Source organism: Vulpes vulpes, chromosome 15 (genome assembly GCF_048418805.1).
Source record: "Vulpes vulpes isolate BD-2025 chromosome 15, VulVul3, whole genome shotgun sequence".
NCBI classification, from domain to species: domain Eukaryota; kingdom Metazoa; phylum Chordata; class Mammalia; order Carnivora; family Canidae; genus Vulpes; species Vulpes vulpes.
Genome location: NC_132794.1, coordinates 73,180,243 through 73,197,558, shown reverse-complemented (window position 1 = coordinate 73,197,558; position 17,316 = coordinate 73,180,243). Strand labels below are relative to the sequence as shown.

The window sequence follows — 17,316 nt, the reverse complement described above, 5'->3', positions numbered from 1 at the left end:
GTCCTGAGGAGGATTCTTTTTTCTTTCGGAAACAATCTTTTGCTCTTACGGCCTTCACCTGATTGGATGAGGCCCACCGACATTATAAAGACTAATCTGCTTTCCTTAAAGTCTACAGATTTAAATGTTCATCACATCTGATAAATACTTTCACAGCAACATCTAGACCCATGTCTGACCAGACCACTGGCCGTAGCCTGGCCAAGTTGACATATAAATTAACCATCGTGCCACACACACACACCTTTGTGTCCCCACCTGGGTGGCCAATCCCCAGCAAATAAGCAAGGAGTCCTGCCTGTGACTTGATGTGACTTGATTTCTCTCTTCTTTTTCTTACCTTCCCTTTTTTACTAAGCCCCATCCTCTGGGCGAAGACTCAGCCTCATTCAGTACCACCCACACTCGCACCTCGACCACGTTTGGTGAGTGTTACAGAAAGAGGTGACAAGCCTGAGCTTGAGTCCTGGCTCCGCCACTCCCACCCGCTAGTCCAGGTGCCCTGGGGGAGGAGTTGAATTCCTTGGAGAGTGATTTCTGTCCGTGAAGGAGGAGCACATGGGGGCCCCCCCACTGATGTAGGGTTTTATCAGGCTGAATGAGACAACGCCCAGCTCAGTGTCTGCCATAAAAGAAGCACCCATCATCTTAGTAATGATTATTTTATTGCTTCTCTGCACACAATTAAAACTCACTAATTCAGACCTATCAGAGAGGGCAGTCAATGGCTGGAAAGTCCACATTAAAAAATAATTTAAAAATAATGTCGTTTTATTACTTTAAAATATATTACTCAATCCAGGCTAATAAAGTGTTGCACAGCGAGCCCCTGGGGGCCTTATGTTAATGAACAAATAAGAACAATTTGAGGTTAGTCTATCAATTATTGGTGTGGAAAAGGGAGTTTTCAAAAGTACTTGAAAATGCCTCCAAAGAGTGTATTATCCTCTGTAGATTAAGTGTTTCCCCTGCAATCATCTTAATGCATTTTATTAATTCAACAGCTTCTCGCCACCTTGAGAGTGCTCCAGGCAACGTGGGCGCAGCGCTGACCAGACGTCCTACAAATTCCGACGTGCTGGTAACTGAACGTAAGACATTCCACCGAGTTAGGACGAGACTTTGATGAAATCTCTCTCTCTCTTAGGAGCCTGTTTCAGGGCGGCCGTCTCTGCCTGCAGCTCCCAGAGGAGGGACTATTTCTGTCAAATAGCAGAGGCTGGATTTAAGAGCTCGGGCTCTGGACTGAGACAGAACTGGGTTCAAATCCCACCCCTGATTCTTATAAGCCGCATGAGCAAGCTTGGGCAAGCCACTGACCTCCTCTGAGGCCCCAAAAAGATAAAGTGATCTTCATCACAAGGTAGCTGTGAGATTAAATTAGTAACACACCAAATATGTGACCAATCAGTGACAAAATATGTGACCTGGTAGGACGCCTGGGTGGCTCAGGCACTGAGTGTCTGACTTTGGCTCAGATTGTGATCCTGGGGTCCTGGGTTCAAGTCCCGCATCAAGCTCCCCGCAGGGAGCCTGCTTCTCCCTCTGCCTATGTCTCTGCCTCTCTCACTGTGTCTCTCATGAATAAATAAATCTTTAAAATCTTTTTTTTAAAAATGTGACCTGGTACACCTGAGCACGTCCTTGTACAAGGTAATGAATCTAGAGATGAGTCAGGAGGTCATGGGCACAGTCCCAGAGAGGCTCCGGGGTAGGGAGTGCTGGAAGCATTATTCTGGGTACTGGGCCAGTCCTTGGGAGAGTGATGAAAGTTGCCTGCAGACAGATGATGATCTCAGGACGCAAGCCCAGGAATTGTCATTACTATTATTAGCAACAAAAATGACAATTTATATTTTACAAGAGCTCTCCAGCTTCTCTCAAAAGCTCCACTGAGACAATTTATATTTGAAGGAGGCTGTGCAAGGGCACAGTATTTGTCTGTTCCTTCTAGGCCTTCCGAGTCTGGATTGGGTTCACTCACCACAATCCATGTGCCAAATGAGCTCAGCCTCTGCTGACAGGACTTCCCTGAGTGTGGGTGCAAGTTAAACCTGAGATTCTGCTGTGATTTAGGTGGACAACCCCGAGAAAGGAGGGGGGGTTTCACAGGAGCTCCATCTACCATCTATTAAGCACTTCGTGGGAGGGCCCAGAGCTTCTCAGTGGCCTAACTGCCTTCAGCGACATCTGCCTGTGAGGCTGGACTATCGCCCCCACCCCAGTTTCTCAGAGGAGGGAGCCAAATCCCAGGAGGCCAGAAGGGAGAACTTGCTGGAAGTCTTAGAGCCAATGAGAGTTGGTGCTAGGATACGGTCACAGCATGCCAGCCTCTGAAGACGCCCTCTGTGAGCGCAGCTCAGATTCCACAGAGGTTCCTGCCATCCCAAGACACCTCTAGGGTAAATTTTGTCACCCTGCTTTGAACAACCCTGACAACTCCCCTCTGCCTCTTGGAGCTGCCTCCACCACACTCCCTTGAATTCCAGCCACAGGAGGCCCACACCGCTCCGCCAGAGGGCAGATGCTGGGACTTATCTGATTCTGGTGACCCCATGGTGGCCAGCACAAGGCCCATCCCTAAAGAAGGCATTTAACACACAGCCGTGTTGATGGAATTAGTAAGAATTTCCCAGGGGGCCGCTGGAGAAACTTTGTACCTCTCTCTCTGTTTTAGATGACCCCACTCTAAACACGGCTGCTTAAAAGTAGATGGAGGGGCTGCTACCAGCTGGGGCAACCCCAGAAACTGGTGGCATTGCCCCAGGCTCCCTCTAGGCTTGGCGTCATGCCTCAGGAAAGGATGAGACGTGGCTGTGGGACAGGAGCCGAGCAGCCCAACATGGGGGACTTGAGGCAGCCCAAGTGGGCATTGGCTCCCAACAACAAAAGAGCCCAAATACAGGCCCTTCCCCAAGGGAGTGGGAGCTGGTTAAGAAAGAGGGTGTGATGGTAACTGACTTTGCCACACCTCTGCCCCTGACCACGACCCCCACCCCCGGACGGGGGCACCCAGCCCATGCTCCCAACCAGAGACAGCACATCAGTGGCATAAGGAGAGGGCCTGACACACATGAACTCAGGCCTCCTCCAAGCAACAAAATTATTTTCTGTACAAGTCCTGAAATGCAATGCGTGGCAATATTACAGGTGCACTAGATATGCCAGTTGTCCTCTCTCCAGATTTCTCAGTCATTATCCATGATTTTGAAAGCATTACGTATTTTTAACATATGCAGACGTTGTTTCAGTTGCTGCCTCTCTCGCTCTTCTCCTGTTTCTTTGTCGAGTTCCACTGGATCCATGTCATTTCAGGTTGATACAGGTGCCCCACTTGGAAGTTCTTTAAAGTCTCAGAACAATTACGAACCGGTTGCCAGTTTCACAATACAACAAGACACTGCAAGTCACTCCAAGTTCCTACAGGACAAAAAAAAAAAAAAAAAGCACAATTATTTATACAATGGTGTTTATACATGCCCAGCAGCTTGAACTTTGATCCTTTGGTTACAGTCTGATATAATAATAATTTATGTAAATAATTATCCAGTAACTCACAAGAGGGTTTTACTAAGATTAAAATGTCAGCCAAAGATACCATTTATTGATAAAACCATTTTCTGGATTTTTTTCTTCTTTTTAAAACCATTAAAAAAAATATGGGACACCTCGGTGGCTCAATTGGTTAAGTGTCTGCCTTTGGCTCAGGTCATGATCTCAGAGTCCTGGGATCGAGCCCCACATCAGGCTCTCCACTCAGCAAGGAGTCTACTTCCCCCTCTCACTCTCTCTCCCCCTCTCTCAAGTAAATAAATAAAATATTTTTTAAATGTCAAAAATAAAACAATTAAAAAATAAGAAAATAAGTTTCCATTCAAAACACATCATTCAAATTCAGTCAACTATTTCAAGCATGAACTAAAATACACACGCACTGAACAAAAACGTTACATCTCCCAGTTCATACTCTTTGGTCCTTTCAAATTTTATTTTATTTTTTTTAAGATTTTATTTATTTATTCATGAGAGACACAGAGAGAGAGAGAGAGGCAGAGACATAAGGAGGGAGAAGCAGACTCCATGCAGGGAGCCTGATATGGGACTCAATCCCAGAACTCCAGGATCACGCCCTGGGCCAAAGGCAGGCGCTAAACCGTTGAGCCACCCAGGGATCCCGGTCCTTTCAAATTTTGTTTTTTTTATTTATTTATTTACTTATTTTTTCCCTTTCAAATTTTAAATAAATCTCAACTCCAGTGGTTGCTCAGCATGGCTGCATTCCAGAAGTCAGGTTACATCTTTATAACGCTGGTTATATGGTTGCTCGTGTCAAACCTCCTTCCTTAAGCTCAAGAATGTGCTACCACAGGAGGGGTGAGAACACAAACCATACTCACAGGGAAAGTAAACAATCCTGCCGCCTGACAAAACAACTCTCAAAACGAATGCACATGGGTGGGTCCGCCTTTGGGGAGCCAAATCTGCAACTGGAAGTTCTCCAAATTAACATCGTTGTACAACAAAATGTGTATTGAAGGATAGGTCATAAATCTGTCCTCATGGGAAGCCTATTCCCGCAGACTGGTTATGACTGTCATGAAGCCCCTCTTGCTTACGCCTTAAGCCAAGGAAAGATTTTTCACGGAGGAGAATTTTATCACTGACATTGTTTATAATTGCCGGCGCACAGGGGCGATAAAAGCAGACCAAATTTCAGCCAAACAGGTTGTTTTCTTGAACTCCTCTGCACCTGCTTATTCCCTGGGCTAGAGGCCTGTGCCCATCAGCCCACCCTGCATACACAGGCCAAGATACCCTAGCCGACCCAGGGGTGTCTTTCAGAGCTGGCTCCCAGGACATGCTATCCGCTTCTCCTGCACGGACAGTGAGAAGCATGGGACTGTGATGCCCTCGCTGCTTTGGCACCAGGAGCCCCATTTATAGCTTACCATGCAAGACCTTGCAGCGTTTTGTTTTCCCCTTGGCGTCACTATAATTTTCAACTTATTGTATTAAAGTTCTCAAAACTTTTGAGAACTCCCTCCCTCACTGCCTAATGAATTGGCAGCAGCCTTCCGTTTCAATTTGGTCTTTGGATTCAGTGGGGTTAGGTAGGGCACGAGACCACCGGTTTACCACAGTCCCTACCACTCCCTATGCCTTGCCTCTGGGGCCTGTCTCCTTCATATCTACTTTCCACTTAGACTCTGAAAGGTCTAAGGTTTCAATCCATCTTTTCCTGTTAGCCAACTCAAGTCCAACTGAGAAGGAGCTCGGCCCCGCTCAGTCAGGAGAAGAGGTGCTAGGATCTGGGAAGAGGGTTGCTGTGTATCCAGCATCATGCCAGGCCCTTTGGCATCCTCTTATTTTTTTTTCAAGTTTGTATTTTTTAAATAATCTCTATACCCAACATGGGCCTCACATTCACAACCTCAAGATCAAGAGTCGTATGCTCTACCGACAGGGCTAGCCAAGCACCCTGGCATCCTCTCATGGAACCCTTCAATAACCTGATGAGAAAAGTAGCCCCACCATTTTATAACTGAGGAGCCAGCAGCTCTAAGGGGTTCAGTGCCCTATCCCACAACACAAGGACTCTAGGTGGCAGAGCCAGGGTAGAAACCCAGGCGGGTCTGGAGGCTGCTCTGATCTTGCAGTGAGCAGGGAAGCACACTGGAGTTCTCCCCAGGAGAAAGGGAGACACCCTAGCAAAGAGAGGGCTTCTCCTCCTCCTGTCCCCCCCACTTCCCGACTCCATACACGGCCTCCCACAAATGCTCACCGGAGGCCAAGTGATGGTCTCAGGATCACATGCCTCAGGCCCACATCACAGAGAGCTGCTCAGCCTCTCCAACCCTGACCTCAGAGCAACATGTGCTGGGTTTCATGCTCAGCCATCACTGTCTTGAAATTCTTCATAATTTTTGAACGACAGGCCATCCCACCGCCACCTAGGCCAACAAGTGACAGTGGCAAGATGGCCCAACCACAACCCAGGCTCCCCTACGCACGGTACCATTGGTGTACAGAGAGGGCACCTTGCACCCAGCAAAGGCTTCTGGGAGTCACCACCCAGAGACCCCAGCTCCTCCTTCTAGATACTAAGCGGCCTAGAGTCCTTTGGCTTCACTGATACCCTAATCTGCCCAAGCTTTGCTCTGGACAGTCACCACAGCAACCAGAGGCTGATCTCTGCAGCTGAGTGAATCAGCAAATATTTATCAAGCACTGTGCTAGGAACTTTGACAGAGAAGGAGTGGCTTTGCTGGATGGTCCAGTTTTTAAATATTTTTGGTAATAAATACCCTAAAAGAAGGGGGATGTAATATTTGCAAGAATCTGTTTCTCTCCCGTCCTGGCACTCATGAGGTTGACACAACAATGAGGCTGTACAAGCACAGACTCTGAAGCCAGAGGTTTTTGGGTTTGAATCCCAGCACCACCTCTCCCAGCTGTGCGACATCATGCAAACCACTCCCCTCTCTCGGCCTCAGTTTCTCCTTTGTGACACAAGAATACTTACCCTGCCCACCTCCTAGGGCTCTTTGAGGATGAAATGAGCTAATGTATAACAAAGAGCTTTGTTGACTGTGCAAATGTTAGATTGTTCTTTCAATAAACATTTATTAAGCATTTACTCTGAGCCAAAGCCTGAGTTAGGCATTAGAGTCTCTCAAATGTAAATGTCCTGGGCTCACTGGGATTCATTTTTTTTTTTTCCAACTGAGGTGATATCCACATAACACAGAATTAACCATTTGAAAGAGAACAATTGAGTGGCACTTAGTGCATTCAGAATTTTGTGAACCAACACCCCTACCACGTCCGAAACTATTAAAAGGCTGTAGCCACTAACATCACCCTCTTTTTAGGGTATGTTTTCTCTTGTTATCATTTCGTCCTTCTTCAGAGCTGATTTCCTGGGTTTGATAATGACCCGATGGCCCTCTGATCACCGGTGATGCCAAGCCAAACCCAGGATCCGACCTCAAGCTTCTCCAAGTTGGGATCCACTTTCCTTTGCCAGCGCTGGGGAGACCAGAGCCCTGAGCCTGCCATGTCTAATGACGCCAGGGCTGGATGAGCAGGTAATCACTGTGTGTTTCAGTAAATTACCTCTCATAAAGGAGCTATCATGTTTGTTCGTGCACCCTTCTTTCCTGGAATCAGCTCCCTGTTTGCCAGCATCGCCTCTTCCCAGCAGCCTGTGCGCTTGGCGAATGTCCACCTTGTCAAGCTGGGGGAGAGTCAGGTGCAGGGGGAGGGGGGCGGTGTTTGGGCAAATATTGGACTTGGCCACGCTCGCTGTCCATATCAGGAACCCGATTGGCGTTATTGATTGACAGATGTGGGGACCAACTGTTTGGAGAGCTGAGCCCCCTCGGATTGGGGTAGGTGTTTCGGCAAACAGCCCTAATACTGGGCAAACAGGCCTGTTGGAAGAAGTGCCTGGCATGTTAGCAGAGCAAACCAAGCGCTGAGCAAACAGCTTAAAAGAATGTGGCCACCTCCGTGTAACCTCAACCGAGGTATTGATCCCACCGGAGGCGGGAGAGGGGCTGAGCAGGGAACAGAGAGATACAGACCCCGGCAGAATGTAAATGTTATCTTTAAGCTGCGGCTGTCAGGGCCCTAATGGGCATCTGTTTGGAATTTGTCTTCTTGCAAATCTTTAAATCCAGGTCAGGGCCACGCACAGAATTCAATAACAACTTTTCAGAGAGATCGGGGCCTGGGACTGATTTCATTTTTCCTAAGTCCGATGGGGACTTTCTGTTCCTCCTGGAGGCAGCAGCCTCAGACGGAAACTTGCTTAGGTGCAAGGCCCAAGCTCGAAAGAGGCAACTCTTCTGCACATGAGTCAGAAGGCTACAGAGAAGAGAAGAGAATCCGAAAATCAAGGTGCTTTCATCCATCCTGAGCCGTCCGCACGGGAGAGCTGGTCAGTGGAAAGAATCCCAGAACCGGGGCCAAGAAACCTGGTCCTGCTGCAGCTGCTAGCTCCACTTGGCTGGCCTTCCGTCCCTCACCTCCCCAGGCCTCGGCTCCTGCCTCTTCCAAGTGGAGCACACAGACCCCGCTGGGCATGTGCAAAGGCTCAGGCCAGCCAAGCTCACTCGGGACGGGAGCACGTTCTGCAGCCAGAAAACACGGCCCCCGGGTCAGCAGTTGGGCAGATTGCTGGGATGCCCCTCCTGGGCCCGAGCGCCTCCGACATCACCATGTGGCAGTAGAGGGCACCGCGGCCGGGGCTACCGCCTGCTGTTCCAGGCAGTAACCGGACGGAAGATGGAGAGGGCAGGGAATACATGATGTTTGCAAATTCCTTGGAAAGTCTAAAGAGCATGCATGCTTGCCTTTCTGTAAAAGAACAGAGTGGACCGTACTTGCTCCTCAGCATTCCAAATGAGGTAAGAGGGCTGTGATCCGATGTCACCCCCGGCCTGCAAACTCTCCCGGAGAAGAACCACAGGAAAACTAAGGCCTTCTCCCTTGCCCTCCTGCCCCCTTCCCCAGCCTGGCTGGGTCCCTGGTTGTGCGGAAGAGGCCCGGCACAGGAAGTGGGTAACTGGGCCATGCACCTGCCCCCCAAACAAGAAGGAGGCGAACTCATGCTGAGTGCTGCCCATTCGGAAGACCGTGTCCTGTCGTCACCAGAGGCCCTGGGCCACGGCATAACCCCAGCGATTACTTGGCGCTGCATCGCAGAAGGATAGAGAAAGCGTTAAACCATTTTGGTCATCTCTGACCTTTGGTGTCTGGTTTCGCGGTGATAAGGAGAATCAAAGCAGGCCATGGCTCAGAGAAGGAGCGTCCCCAATTTTAACGGATCTTTAAACAGGCGCCGAATGGAAGGATGCAGGCGAGTGGCTGAGAGCGTGGGCTGTAGTCAAGTGTGGCTCTGCCCCTTGCTAGCTGTCTGGGCGTGGGTGAGCTCCCGGAGTCCTTTGAGCTTCAACAGCCCTCCCGGGAAAATGGAAATAGTAGTACAAGGGACTGTCCTAAGGATTAAATGGGCTACTACTGTGTCTTGGCCCCTCGGTGCTGTCCTCACCCACTGTAAGGCCTCCTGTAAACAGTAAGGGCTCATCTCTATCTCTGTGACATGGGCTGTCATTGCCAGCATGAGGCTGTGGGAGAGGCGAGAGGCTTCCTTTCCCAGTGAGGAAGTCCACCAGCCTGGCCTAGAAAACCTACCCTCAGACTGGTGTCAGCTTGGAAGTTTTACCTCGAAGTAGAGAAATGCCCTACGTTTCAAAGAGCGTGGCCCCTGAGAGTTTCCCAGGCTGACCCCATAGATACTCCAAGGCTTTCTGCTCCCGCAGGCTCGACTCCAGGCCGTGAGATGGCTGTGAAGACAACGCTCCCCATCACAGAGATGGTCTTTTGCCCTCTGCACACAGTTCGGGCAGAGGAAGCCCCAGGAAAGGGAGGGACTTGCCCGAGGTTGCATGGTAGGTCAGAGAGGGAGCGAGCAAGCCACTTGTGAGCCTAAAGAAATGGGCAGAGGAGGCTGGGCCTTCCGAGGCGGAGCCACTGGCAGGCTATCAGGAAAAAGTGAGAGCTGACCTTCAAAGAGAAGGGGTAGTAACCTACTTCATCCCCACTCCCCAGAAAGTTATTACTTCTTTAGGGTTCCTCTGCTGCAATTAGAAACAAATATTTAGGGGCACCTGGCGGCTCAGAGGTTGAGCATCTCCCTTCAGCCCAGGGCGTGATCCCAGGGTCCTGGGATGGAGTCCTGCATAGGGCTCCCCACGGGGAGCCTGCTTCTCCCTCTGCCTGTGTCTCTGTCTCTCTCGCTCTGTGTCTCATGAATAAATAAATAATCTTTTTTTTAAAAAAAAAGGGGGGGGGAAGAAAAAGGAAACAAATAGGTAGATTGAACGTGTTGACACGCTCGCTCTCAACCCCCTGATTAACATGCCCTCAATGAAATGGCTAGCTCAACAAAGGGCGTCGCAAACTGGTTTGCTCTGGGGACAGAAGAGAAACACAAGGACACACTGACATGGGGGCAATCTATGAGGGCGGTTAAGGAGCAAGAACTGTATTTCCCCAATCCGCGTGGCCTAATATCTGGACAAATACTGAGTATGCATCTCTTAAGGAAGAGGCTCTTAGTCGTGGTCATGCATTTGGCCTGAGTCCCCTGAGGCTGTCCTGGCTCCTGGGCTGGCCTCGGGTACCCCCACAGAGCACAGAGCGCCCCCCAACCCCCGCTCTCCCCTCAGCAACAAGGGATAGTGACGCAGAGGCTCACTGTCATGAACCAAAAAGATTAAAAAGTGAAAAAGGAGGAAACTTGCTCAATGAAACCACTGCGGTCTTCAAGGGTCAGGAGAGGACACCATCCCTCACTGGCCTGAAGGCAAGAAAATAGGGCACGTGCGCACCACCACTGCTCTCTTGGGTTCCAGACACGGCTCCCATGGCTTTCGGACAACACCCTCCTCTCCAGCAAGAGAAGATGGGGCCGCTCTGCAGACCTGGGGGAGAGTCGGTCTGGGGGCAGGAGTGGGTGCTGCACCTGCTACTGAAACAGGCATCCCAGGTGGAAAGCATGGGAGGGAGGAGCCCAGTGAACATGAACTTGCTAAAGGGGTTTCTGGGGGCCTCAGCTCAGAGCGGCTTAGGGTGCACCGCTAACCCTTCCTTAATCCGCAGTGGGGCACAGGAGCCCAGAAACCCCTTATCAAAAGCACCTGCTTTGCCTTATCTGCTGAGACCACACACACGCACACACACACACACACACACACACACACACTTGAAATCCCAAGTCACAAGGCAGTGAAAGGACTGGACCTCATCCTGCTGCTGTTACCTCCCCCCACACACCCCACACTCCCGCGGCTGCTGGAAATGCAGGTCCTCAGAACAGGGGAAGCTGTTCCCCCCTTGGGTTCCCACTTTCTCACCCCATTGCTACACTCATAATCACCAACTGCTTACAGGAAAGACAATTAGACTGAGTCCCCTGGTAGAAGAGTTAATTATTACAAGCCAGGGAAAGAGAGAGTTGTTGTATCCCGACCCCATCCACCTGGCCCCGTGGTAACAACACTGTTGTGGAAACACCCAGGTTAGAGTAGTGTTTTTGCTGGGGAGGCACCAGCTAATTACAGTGAGAAGGTGAACAAAACAGCCTTGATGATGAATCACTGAAGATGCCAGGTGACACGAAGAAAGCTTCATACAGATCCACCCCACGGGGCTCCTCCTCGCGGGGCCCAGATGTGGCCCATTATGTGAAGATCACGGTCCTCTCCTAAACTGCTGGGCCTTCCATACAGACTTTACACGTCCGCAGAACTTTGAACTTTGAAATGAGTAAATGAGTAAACACAAATACACACCAGACCAGGACCAGCCTCATGGACAGTGTCTGAGGATCCAACTCAGATGGGGTTTAATGCTCTGCCCACATCACATGGTTTAATGCTCAGCTGTCACTCTCTTGACATAATTTCTAAACAGGGGCCCCCAGCATTTTCATTTTGTACAGGGACCTGAAATTATGTCACCAGTCTTGCACTGAACTCAAAGAAAAAACAAAAAACAAGACGATGCTAATAGAAAGTGAGACTTGGGAATCCGTATGTCAACCCCCTTTGCCCTCAATTGAGTCAAAATGCCCCATTCTTTCAAAATTCTGAGGAAGAGAAAGTGTGAGCTGCAGAACTTTTTTTTTTTTTTTTAAGGAAAGGATTTTATTACATAAGAAACCCCTTATGAGTAGGTCTGACCCTGACCTCGTCTCTCAACCAGCCCCTGCTGGAAAAGCACCTTTCTGACCTGCTGTGTCTACAGTCCCAGGTTGGGGAGAGTCCCAACTCAGCCCTGAGTCAGCAGAAGGGTTGGAGTCCTTGCCCCATTTGGCTACTTCATAAAAGGAAATGGGATTGGGGAGGGATGAGGAGAGAAGGGGAGCTTTTCAAGCTTCTCAGTTGCTTGAAAACATTTGTCCAGAGAGGGTCTCCGTGGCAAAAACAAGTTTTAAAAACTCTGGATCCAGTAATATTCTGAACTGCAGGACTTGTCAGAACCTTAACAACTGTCCAATCCTGCTCTGACAGTGCTTCCCAAGCCTTTTTTTTTTTTTTTTCTCCATTGATCTAACAACCCAGTCACTCAGGGGAATGTTCACTTTCAGGCCCATGGAACTGAAACTTGAGGGCCTCCCACCTGCCTAGGTCATTGCAAAACTCTGGAAATACCCTAACAAAATGTCCACCTGGTCTACTGATCCACCCCGCAACGCAACGTTTGCAAAACATTTGTGTAATGTTTGCAGAAGGTCCTGCCCTGTACCCATATTCTTAAAGGCACCCCCTAAAACTCTATGACTTTTGGATCCCACAAAACGTGCGTCCTCCTCTGCACCCATCTGGAGGTCCCACCCCTACATCATGCCAAACATCTTAAAATGCACTCGGGTCCTCGTTTAGTATGATTTATAAAATAACTCTAGGAGCTGAGTCGGAGATGGCACAGTGTCATTTGTTTAGGAGACTTTTAATTAAACATTCTTTCGTGTTGGTTTTGCTCTGTTGCGAGGAATGTTAATTTTGGAGGCTACGTTTAAACTTCCCATGTCGTGATCACTTCCTTCGGCCCTGGGGACACTTGCGGTCCCCAAACACCGGGTCTAGACTGCATAATGCACAAAATGGTGCTGCCCTTGCCAGCCTCTACCGTTCCAGAAACGCTACACCAGGTTGTTTGCACGGTTGTCTCCGCTTCAGGGGACCTGTCTATCTGACGTCTAATTCAGACTAAAGAGAGATCGGTGTGGTGGGGAGAGACAGAGGCTGGGTTATGGAAATTGAACTTTTATTATTGTCGAGAAACAGCGGGTTTCCTTGAACTAGGTTAACAAGGTGTTATCTAACGAGACCTGAGGGGCTGCTTTAATTTAGGACAAGATTGTTGTGCAATTAGCTTATCAACTCTGTGTATGTAAATGAAGGCTTTTAAAGTCCTTGAAAACGGCTCCTGCTCTTAAGTAATTGAACCGTTTCCCTGGATGCTCTTCACTCTCTCCTGCTTGGACACCTCTTCTTTTAATTAAGCATTAGTGTGCAAAGCGCTGTGCCTAAGGGTTGAAATACCAGGAAGAGCCGGTCCCTGCCCTCCATCCGCCTGTTGTCTAATTAGGACAAAGGGCCTTTACCTGCAAAGGGCCGGACAGTAAATATTCTCGGCTTTGCAGACCATTTCCGTTCCAAGAACCCAGCTCTGCCCTTCTGGCACCAAAGGAGCCGGCGACCATGTGCAAATGAATGGGTGCAGCCCTGTCCTAATAAACCTCACTTACGAGAACCACCTGAGCTATAGGGTACCGACCCCAGGTCTAATGAGAGAGACAAATGTATAATTTACTGTGCGAAGGCATAAACCTAGTTCTGTGCTGGCTAAGGGCTGTGGGGTGCAGAGGGAAGAAGAAGCAATCGGTTGCCAAGGGGAAGACAGAGGCTTCCCGGATGAGGTGTCTGTGCTTATGAAGCCACTGCCTTCTGCTTTAGCCCATCACGCTTCCCCGGCTGCTTTGTTCTTACCTGATTTTCCTCCCCAGCAAGACTGGAGCTCCTGAGGCCTGGCCTTTTCTTGTCTCATTCGCGGGGCTGAGCTAAAATGGGTGCCTAGGCCCTGCCTACAAACTCTGAGTCAGCATCCTTGGCAAATTAGGTTAAATGTTGTAAGAGTGAAACCCTGACACCAGGCTCCCTGTCGGCCCTCCCACCCCCACCCCTAGGCTTCACATAACCATTTCTTGTTTGGGAAACCACCTTGCCTTTGAGGGGAATTAAACAATGTAATCTCTTGCACACACCCGTACCCTCTGCTCTAACTCCTTTATTGTTCTTCCAGACACTTTCTCTTTGCATTTCCAATATCCAAATGCCGCGTTAGTTTATTGTGACTTGTTTGCTCAAGGCTGGGCAAATACAAGAACAAAGGAGGCTGCGAGCATCAGCAGGGCCTTTGCTATCACCTGCTCTCATCCTGAGCTTAGCAGCCTTCAGCGCCCCATCCCCTAAACAGGCTGTGGGCCAAGGTTACTTGAGATGCGGGGCTATAAAGATTGGACAGGAGACAAGGCTCTTTCTGAAAGGACTCCTGATAGCTTATCTCTAACTCCACCAGGAACTGGGTAATGATGACACGCTGGCAATTGCAGCAGGTAAATGAATTACTCACCCCATAAAATGGATGGAGCTGATAAGAAGACCTAGGGATTTTCGAGTCAGAGGTCTCACCAAGAGATAGGTCTTGGGGGTGGGGGGTTAGCCCCTAGAGCATCTCCATTAGCCCCTCTCCAAAGCCTCTCCAAATTAACGTGTAATCTACCTGTGAGGACATCATGCTGGCCGTGCCACTGGATCACTACCACCCCGAAGGCCCTGCTCTAGAGGACGCTCTGAATCCCCCACTGCCTGTTAATGCCTGGTATCTGCCCAGCGGGAGGCAATGCTCCTGAGTCCCATCCCACCCCTGCAGGACTCTCCAGAAAGCTAGAGGAAGTCAAACCAGAGAACACTAGATCCAAAATGTAACTCCTCTCAGTATATCCACTGCAGTGAGCACCTGCAAGCACCCTGCTCCTCCTCTAACCAGTTAGAGACCCGAGCTGCAGTTTTCTCATCTGCAAATGAGAAACTATCTCTGGGCCGCCACCCCCCACTCCCACCTTCTCACCCAGCATAGCTCCCGACTGAAGGGGAGTCCCTCTGTGTGTCTAACCCTGGGCAGGGCAATCAGGACTCTGCAGAGAAGTCTCCCTGCCTGGTTTACCCTCCTGCTTCCTCTTCCCCTGCCCAGGGTTTACCCAGCCTTCAAGATCTGGCTCCAGGCTGCCTCTTCCAGGAAGCCTTCCCCCATCACCCGAGCTCTGCTAGCACCCCCTCTTAGAGCCTCCGCCCTTTCAGGCAGGCTCACACAAAGTCAGACTTAATAACACCCTGTCCAATCTCACAGTCTCAGTACTCCACATGTGTTCATTATCTTCCCAGAGTGTGTAAGCTCGTCGGCTAGAAACCATGCCTTCACTTTTAACCCCCTACGCTCATTGCACAAGGCTAGACAAACAGCAGGTGATATACAATGCTGTTGCTGATATAAATTCCAAGGATATAAACGGGTGCAAGCCCAGCTGCCTCCTCTTTTAAAAGGAGACATAGAAAAAAATAAAAATAAAAAAATAAAAGGAGACATAGCCATAGTAGCAACCAATACCTGTGAGTCATTGCTTATCTGGAAAAGACTTGCCACATTCACCATCTCAATTAATCAGCAACCCAAGGTGGTGGGGGAGCTACTCCCACAAGGCATATATGGACCCTGAGGGCCAGTGAGAGTCTTTGATTTGCCTGAGAGCACAACCAGTAAGAGGCAAGCCGTGATTTGAACCCAGCCCTTAGGACACCAAGCCCCCCCACCCTCTTTTTTCCATCATATGGCCCATGAGCCTTAAAAGCCAAAAGCAGGTACAAGGGGTGGCTGGCAGTTTTGCTACAAAGAAAAACTGCAACCATCAGAAAATAGGTAACTTGTTTATACCGAGATGCAGGGACCAGAGAGAAGGGAAGTTTCTACCAGGCCTCAAAGAAGCCATGGAATTTGGACAAGAGAGGCAAGAGAAAAGGGGAGCATGGGAAGGGAAGCAAGGAAAAGGCATCCGAGGCGGATGGGGTGGGTGGGATAACCACGTGGAGGTGTAAGCAGAAGGCAGAGTCTGAGGACTGTGATGTCAGGCCAAACTAGAAGGGAGTCCTGAGCCTCAAGCGGGAGATTATGAAGCCAGTGTAAGCAGAGATGGGGGGGGGGGAGGTGAGACCCCCCTCCCCCCTGCAGGACTCCAGGAGAGACCAGACGGGGATGGAGAACAAATAAGAATAAGTCAAGGTCGTTCCAAGCTCCAGAGCCACAGAGACTGCTAAAATGTAGGTGTCATTAATCGACGTGGGGGTGGCGGAAATTGCCACTGATTTAAACTGGGAAGGAAACAGACAGTATCACACAATGTCAAATTTAATAATATCCTGTCGCTGCGCACTATCTCATTATTCCACACATGTTCATTATCTCCCCAGATTGTGTGCTAGCTGGCTTTTGGAAACTATGTCTTCTTTTTTAGCCTCTGCAGCTCCTCACGCAGGGCTTGAGCAGAGAGCAGGGGCCCCAGAAACACCAGTGGCTGTAAACGTCGAAGCCATAAACCGGGCCTGAACCCCAGGGTCAGGGCAGAGGCATTTCAGAGAGACAGACCTCAATGCAATATTTTCTTAAAAGTATTTTGCCGTAGCAGCTAGATGTGCCCAACGATGCCCAACAACAAAATGCCACCCCTTGGAGCACCTGGGTGGCTCAGATGGTTGAGCATCTGCCTTTGGCTCAGGTCATGATCCCGGGGTCCCGGGATCGAGTCCTGCATCGGGCTCCCTGCTCAGCAGCGGAGCCTGCTTCTCCCTCTCTCTGCCTCCCTCTCAGCTCATGCACTCTCTCTCAAATAAATAAAAATCTTACAAAACCCAAAAAACAAAAAACTGCCTCTCGAGGTAGAGAGCCTCCTGTCACTCAAGGTATCCAAGCAGGAACCAGACACTCGTCAGAGGCTCCATGGAAGGAATCCCTGCACCGGGAGGGAAATGCAGACAGAACAGCTCATACCGCCCGGCTCCATCTCTCAGACGCGATGGTTCTAAAACGCTGTGAATTCGATCTCCCGTTTCCTTGGCATGTCCCATTCAGAAATAGCCAGACTGACAAAAAAAGAAATCTCCATGCCTCTTTCTATTTCTTTCAAACTCTTTAAATGTCAAGTTCCAGACCACTGTTCTGTCTTGCCGGGCGTTTGGATACCAAACCCATGAGTGCCGGGTTTAGAATAGCATGCCTGGCGTGGCCGGAGGAGGGGTCTGACTTCATGCATTCCTAATGCACGTCTATTTTTGCAGCCATGAGACACATCGCCTCCCCTCGCTGTTCACATCAATATCACACAGGGACGCTGACACAGGGCCATCTGTCCCCGCAGACGTGTTCTTTTGGGAGGGAAGGCAGAGAGAACCGGGGAGAAATAGATATGCATTTTGGTTCTAAGTCTGAACATTGATTTGGGATATGAGAGCTCTCAGGCTTGAGCTGGCCAGAGATGCCTTTTGCCAATCCGTGTTGGGAATAGAGCATCTGATTTTTTTCGCCTCCTTCTGAAGTTTAGCACAGTCTGTCAGTCCACCCACACACTCATTCATTCATTCACTCCCTCATTCATTTGCCCAAGGCGTGCCAGCTCTGGGCCACACATCCTTC

At 49.7% G+C, this 17,316-nt stretch overlaps 1 long non-coding RNA gene across 1 annotated transcript; it reads right to left on the bottom strand.

Annotated features, from left to right (window-relative positions):
• Positions 1–650: 650 nt before the first annotated feature.
• Positions 651–13,644, bottom strand: LOC140595665 (uncharacterized). Its single transcript, XR_011997449.1, has 2 exons — positions 13,563–13,644; positions 651–3,420 (listed from the first exon to the last, which is right to left on the bottom strand). It is a non-coding gene; the product is annotated as an uncharacterized lncRNA (long non-coding RNA).
• Positions 13,645–17,316: the final 3,672 nt, after the last annotated feature.